Source organism: Bubalus bubalis, chromosome 21 (assembly GCF_019923935.1).
Source record: "Bubalus bubalis isolate 160015118507 breed Murrah chromosome 21, NDDB_SH_1, whole genome shotgun sequence".
Taxonomy (NCBI): Eukaryota; Metazoa; Chordata; class Mammalia; order Artiodactyla; family Bovidae; genus Bubalus; species Bubalus bubalis.
The window spans coordinates 39,992,832-40,000,006 of NC_059177.1; the positions used below are offsets into that span (position 1 = coordinate 39,992,832).

Below are 7,175 nucleotides of genomic sequence, written 5' to 3' on the forward strand. Positions count from 1 at the left end.
CACATGGCTCCCAGCCTGAGATCTAAAAAACTGACAAACCATCAGCCGGCAAGGCCCGTTCACTCCTGAATGGAATGGGCTCCACTTGTGATCCCATCACCCATTCTGTCCTGAAGCTGCTGGGGTTCACTCCATGGAGACATAAAACTTGAGTAAATAGACAACACCCCCTGCCCCCTGAGCCCCCACCACCAAGCACCAAACTCCAGAGAGAGAACCTTGGGCAACAACGGACACCCTTGACTAACTGCTTCTGGGAACCTCTCTCTAATCTGAAGCTTCTCTTCTGGAAAACAAGAGAGATGTGACCAGGAGATAAAGGGCCTGGCAGTGAACATAGCGTCAGAGTGCTCTGCAGACATGCTGTATAGATCTAGATACCAGAGTCTTTAGGAAAAATTTGACTGCAGGAAGCAGCTACAGGAGACCACTCCCCTTGAGAGCCCCTCAAGAATGAGGAGCAGGACAAAAGCCAGATGAGGGATTTGTCACTAGCAAAGCCCATTAACAATTTCCAGAGAATAAAAGTAGAATCTGGGTAATAAAATCTGACATTTTTTTCTCTTTCTTTTCCTTTGTGCTTAGTCTAGTTTCACTAGCTCATAGGGGGCCACATGCGGAGGCCTTGCCCCAGCACTTCAGACCAGAGCTCCTGGTGCTCAATGGCTGTGCCGACCCCTCAGCTGAGGGCTGTGTGCAGAAGGCGCGGGACGCTCAATTCAAGATGGCGGCAGTGGGCTGTGTGCAGAGACGCTGCGGCGGGCACTGTGACCTGGACCCACAAACAGCACAGTAGTGCCCGCCTGTGTCCTCCTCTGCGCCCGAGCCACAAGAAGTTTGCCCGTCCCTGGGAACAAGAACTCTATAAAGCAGCCCTACCCAGGCCCTTCTGGACTGCGTGTGCTCTAGAGCCAGAGCTCACCCCTCTTCATTCTTTGATCTAAGACAGGAACTTACCTTTTCTTCTGAACTGAACCTGGGTCTCGTTCTATTGGCTCAAGCAACTCCACTAGGGAAGACACTTGTTGAAACACACTGACGTTTTCTCCCTCTTGTAAATTCCTCTGTGTTGTATTTCTGTCCCTATAACTCTGATTTTTTTTTTTTTTTTTTAGTTTTCACCAGGCCAAGGTGTGAAGCCTTGTACCAAGACCACAGAAGTGGAGCCCAGAACCAGTCACCTCTGAAGCTAACCGAGTCCCTTTTTAACTGTTGCCAAAAGCCCCTGATCATCCCTAATAAGCTTCCTGACTCCAAATTAGGCAAAGATGCCCACTCCAGTGAACAGGCTGTAGCCGCCTAACCAATCACCTAATGCCACACTTCCGGGAGGTATTTTCTTTGTCTTGAGGCTATAAAAATTGGCTATTAACTCACAAAAACAGTTGACTCTCCCTGGTCTGTGAGGAGGTTGGCCCGCTGTGCTCACAGTGCCCACCTTATCTCTGCTCTTTGTTCCTAATAAACTCATTCCCTTCTGAAATGCCATGTGTCTGGAAATTCTTTTCCAACCTGTATTTGGACTGTGTCAACAAAAATATTTTTTTCTTTAAAAAATGGAGCACAGTGTACATAATATTTGGTTAGCTATTTTTAAACTTAATATTTCATCAATAGTTTTGCAGTCCTTAAATATTTTTTCCTACATTAATATAATAGCTGCAAACTATTCCATCCTTAATAATAGGTACTTTTTTAAAAAAAAAAGTATCAATCTTGGGACTTCCTTGACAGTCCAGTTATTAATAAGATTCTGTGCTTCCACTACAGGAGGCAAGGGTTCAATCCCTGGCTAGGGAACTAAGATCCCGCATGCCAAGCAGTGCAGCCTGAAGAAAAGGTAATAAGGAATGATTAAAAAAGTATGACTCTTAACTACTCTCTGCTGAGTAGTTTTTCACTACAATAATGGCTTCCATGAAATCCCCGTAGGCAACTTTATTCACACATCTGTGACTATTTTCTGAATGTCTCCCTGTTTAATCTTGTACACATACAGATCATTTCTCTTATTAGCCAAGTTTTGAACTTCTTGAGATCAGCATTCAGGTCAGTCCATCTCTGTTTTCCTCAGAGTGCTTTAAAATGAAGAGGCCTCCCAAAATGCTTAAAAACAAAATAGTTTATTGGTATGCATTCTTCCTTAAACAGAATAAAAAGATAGCAAGATAGGAAAAGAGGTCAAGTTCACCAATTTATGGCTGACTTGAAAACTGGGTATGCCTCAGTCTTCTGCCACGTGAGCTCTGTGGAGTCCCACCCCCATCCCACCCCTGTCTTTTCATTTTTGGAGTAAAAACATCTGGCCGCATTTTAAATTGATTCACACAATTTATTTCACCAGCCTCTAGGTCTCAAACTGTTTCTGGATCTGCATCAGTGTCTCCGCTGGTAGTCAGTGGGGGCTGTACCTATGCATGGGGGAATGTAATCTATCCTTGAGTCGTTATGTTAAAATGATTCCCCACGTTGAATTGTTTAGTGTGAAATAGGATTGTTTGCATTCCATTTACTCTTTACTGTGTTAATTAGGGTGACCTCCAGCTTGAATTCACCAACTGTTGGATTTTATATTTTTCCAGGAATTCCTCCTGTGATAAGGTTAACTTTAAATATTGCATTTCCTGGAAGATGACATAAAATTCATTCTCCTTTAGAAGAAGTAAGCCCAGGTCTTCACTGAAGAACTATGAACCGAATTCTAGGAACAATGGAGTTGTGTTCTTGCGGACTCTTTCCTCCAGTGCTGCATGTAAATATATGGCATAAAGCAGCCCTGCCTACAGTCTAGGGTTCTAGGGCCTGTCTCCAGGGGAAATCAGGACTTTATTTATTTAATGAAACTTTACTTTTTAGTATTATTTCTCTTGAGTCCTGAAGTTAATGTGTGAATCTGCCTTTCTATATTCTTCCTATAAAGTAAAACCAAAACACAACAGTGGGTGAAATATTTGTGAACCGTATTGCATGGTTTGATAAATGCACCTGATCTTTATATTTCTGCCTGTGGATTCAGCTTCATCTGGCTCCTCCTTAGGAGTCAAGACAACTATAGGATGAAATTATAAGGCCTTGGGATGAAGTAATTATAAGGACTCTTCCCTGCCCACTAGCGTCTCAACCCTCCCTAGTTTCTATGGGGTGAGATAGCTTCTACTTCTATTTTTTTTTTAATGCTGCACCACAAGTCATGTGGGATCATAGTCCCCTCTTAGTGGGTGTAAGGGGATCGAATTTACAACCCCTGCATTGGAAGCGTGGAGTCTTAATCACTGGACCGTCAGGGAAGTCCCCTACTTTCTAATTGACGTCTGTAGCTACCTTTAGGTCTTTGTTGTTGAATTTACTGTTTAATGCTTAACTTGATCTCCTAATCTTGGATATCCTCTGTCAACTTTACTCTCAATTTAACTTTAAATCTCTCTTTATTTGTCTTAAGTGTGAGTTTCTCCCACCCTCAATCCCTCACCCATCACAGAGAATCATGATTTCGGTGGTAACCCTCACAAATTCTGAACTCCTCTACACACACAAACACTGCCATGTCTTGTGTGATGTTTCCCTTCCTCCCTTTGTTTGGAATGCTCCTCCCCACGTCTCCTAATACTGTTTTTTCTTCATGTTTTTGGACTAAGCCTAAGTATCATTCCTTGGAGAGGCTTTTCTAGACCACCTAGTGTGATGATGTACATATATCCAACTGATCAGAAGAGACTCCAGTATTAACATATTCTTTTCTTGTACTGAGGCTAACCAGGGGAATCTAACTCTTTTTTTTTTTTTCTGATTTCACTTTTTATTTTATTTTTACAATATTGTATTGGTTTTGCCTTACATTGACATGAATCCGCCATGGGTGTACATGTGTTCCCCATCCTGAATCCCCCTCCCATATCCCTCCCCATCCCATCCCTCTGTGGCATCCCAGTGCACCAGCCCCAAGCATCCTGTATCATGCATAGAACCTGGACTGGTGATTCATTTCATATATGATAATATACATGTTTCAATGCCATTCTTCCAAATCATCCCACCCTCATCCTCTCCCACAGAGTCCAAAAGACTGTTCTAGACATCTGTGTCTCTTTTGCTGTCCCACATACAGGGTTATCGTTACCATCTTCTTAAATTCCGTATATATGCGTTAGTATACTGTACTGGTGTTTTTTTCTTTCTGGCTTACTTCATTCTGTATAATAGGCCCCAGTTTCATCCACCTCATTAGAACTGGTGAATCCAACTCTTAACTGACCCATTTTTGATCAGGCAATAATGACAAAATGTAAATAAATATTTGTGCATTTGCTCCTTCTGTGTATATTCCATGATGGAATGCAGTTTCCATGAGAGCCAGAATTTTTCTGTCTTTGTCACTGTCAGGGAGGAAAAACTTTTCCTCTACCCTCTTAAATTCAGTGGTTGAAGGCCTGTGAATTAAACTCACAGAGATTAGCATTAGAAAAGACAGATTTTTATTCACTTATAGATGTGGGAGTTAACAGAAAAAATGTGACTCAACAAACAGCCAAAGATAGGGGCCTATATATTTACTGAACAATGGGAAAGGGAGGGGAGACAAAAGATTTAATGGGAAGAACAAACGAGTTTTCTTCAGGAAAGACGGATGGGCTTTTAGGAGAACAAAATAGGAGATAGAAAATTTGTGATTATGTTTGTTAATGCAGGTGCAAGTACTCACCTCCCACTTCTTTCTAGTTAGTAAAAGGCACCCCAAGAGAATATTTGTGGCAATTCTGCTCTAAGTTTCCTTCTTCAGAGTGAAGCTGCCCCAAAAGGTATTTATGACAGCCTCATTTCCAGGAGTGTCTGCCTTTAATCAGGTAAGTGAAGCTCCAAAACAGGTTGCTTTCTGGGGACTTGCCTGGTGGTCTGTCTACTGGCTAAGACACCACCCTCAAGATCTGGGTCTTATCCCTGGTCAGGGAACTGGATCCTACATGCTGCAACCAAGAGTGCATCCCACAACTAAAGATCCCGCATGCCACAACTAAGACTGGGCACAGCTAAGTAAACAAAGGCTTCTTTCTGGATCTGTTCAATCTCAAATGTCTTTAGTTCAATTGATCTTCAAATCAGCTCTGAGGGTCTGAGTGGGTCTGCACATCACCTAGCACCCAATATTGATACTGTGCCTTAGTTACCAATGGTACTCAGCAAATACTTGTTAAAACATGAATAAATGAAGCGATGAGTAGAGTGTTCACTATTTGCTTATGTGACCAGTTCCCAACTCATTGTGATTGCTTGGTCAAGGCAGATGGTGTGCGTGTGTGTGAGAGAGAGAAAGCTCAGAAAAAATACATTCACAGCGACCTGGATTCCTTAATTTTATAGTTTAAAATATGTTTTTTTTTTTGTTGTGGTTGTTGAGTTGATGAGTCCCATGACATGAAGCAGATGTAGCTTTTAGGTAAGATTCTTGATGGGGACCTTCTCTGCCATTTTCCTTTTTGTATTACAGGATGAAACAGTTTTCTGTACATGGTAGTTCACTAGAAGGAAATACTTTTTATTTCTCCCAACCCTAGAAATCACCTTGGGTGGGCAGCTGCTGATAGTAAAGGTTCTGAGAGTTCGCTAAGGGACTCTGAGGGTGAAATCCTTACTGGTGAGCAGTTGGGTATGTTCTCAGGAGCATCGTGGAATGGGCTGAGAGGAAAGCTTCCTTCCATGGCCCTGTCTCTTTTTGCAAGTTTAATAAATACGATGACAGCTACTGTCCTGTTATCTACTGGGATGAGATTTTTCAAGGGAATTCCCTGGTTGTCCAGTGGTTAGAACTCTGTGCTTTAACTACCAAAGGTGTGAATTCAGTCTGTGGTCAGGAAACTTACGATCCTGCAAACCGTACAGTGTGTCAAACGAAATGAACTGTTTTTTTCCTTTCATGGAAACTTCAAGCATACACAAAGTAGTATACACATATCATGCACCCATATATACCATCACAGTTAACAGTGATTTTGTATTTGGAGAGTCTTGTGTCAGCTTCCCACCCCTCACCCTCTATTTCCCTTACATTCCTCAACCTCTCCCCTCACCACATGATTTTAAAGCAATATATATTATTTCATCTATTAATACCTCATATATTTAACAGACGAGCTCACATTTCAATAACTGTATTATGTTGGGTGGGTTTGTTGTTAGGTTTCTTATTGGTACATTACATATAAAATTTACCATTCTTACCATTTTTAGGTATATGATTCAGTAGTGTTAAATACGGAGAAGGTAATGGCACCCCACTCCAGTACTCTTGCCTGGAAAATCCCATGGACGGAGGAGCCTGGTGGGCTGCAGTCCATGGGGTTGCGAAGAGTTGGACACGACTGAGCGACTTCCCTTTCACTTTTCACTTTCATGCATTGGAGAAGGACATGGCAACCCACGCCAGTGTTCTTGCCTGGAGAATCCCAGGGACGGGGGAGCCTGGTGGGCCCCCGTCTATGGGGTCGCACAGAGTCGGACACGATTGAAGTGACTTAGCAGCAGCAGCAGCAGCGTTAAATACACTCACAGTGCTGTGCAAGCATTACCACCATCCATCTCCAGAACTTCATCTTCTCCAGATGAAACTCTGTACCCATTAAACAGTGACTCCTTATTCCCCCAGCCCCTCAGCCTCTGGCAAACACCATTCTACTTTTTGTTTATATGAATTTGACTACTTTAGTACCTTACATAAGTAGAGTCATACAATATTTGTCCTTTTGTGACTGGCTATTAGTGTAATGTTTTTAAGCTTCATCCTGGTGTAGCATGTGCCAGAATGTCCTTCCTTTTTCGGGCTGAGTAATATTCCACTGTATGTGTATACCATATTCTATTTTTCCATTCTTCAGACAGTGAGTACTTGGATTGTTTCTGCTCTTTAGCCATTGTGAGTAATGCTGCTGTGAACATGGCTGTGCCAGTATCTGCCCGAGCCCCTCCTTTCAGTTCCTTTGGGTATATGCTCAGAAGTGCAATTGCTGGATCATTTGATAATTCTGTGTTTAATTTTTTTAAGAGAGCGCACGTTCTTAAAAAAAACACTGCCACAGTTCTATTGGGCTTCTCCAGTGGCTCAGCGGTAAAGAATCCGCCTGCAATGCAGGAGACCTGGATTTGATCCCTGGGTCAGGAAATTCCTCTGAAGGAGGGCAGGGCAA

General features: G+C 42.5%; 1 long non-coding RNA gene across 2 annotated transcripts in view; it reads left to right on the forward strand.

The window, feature by feature from the left end:
* The window catches only part of LOC112581160, a 76,802-nt gene extending 75,551 nt beyond the window's left edge, over positions 1-1,251 (forward strand). For both annotated transcript variants that reach the window (XR_006547326.2, XR_003105613.3), the window contains one exon: positions 1,116-1,251. This is a non-coding gene — a long non-coding RNA (uncharacterized LOC112581160). The remainder of the gene's footprint in view (positions 1-1,115) is intronic.
* Positions 1,252-7,175: the final 5,924 nt, after the last annotated feature.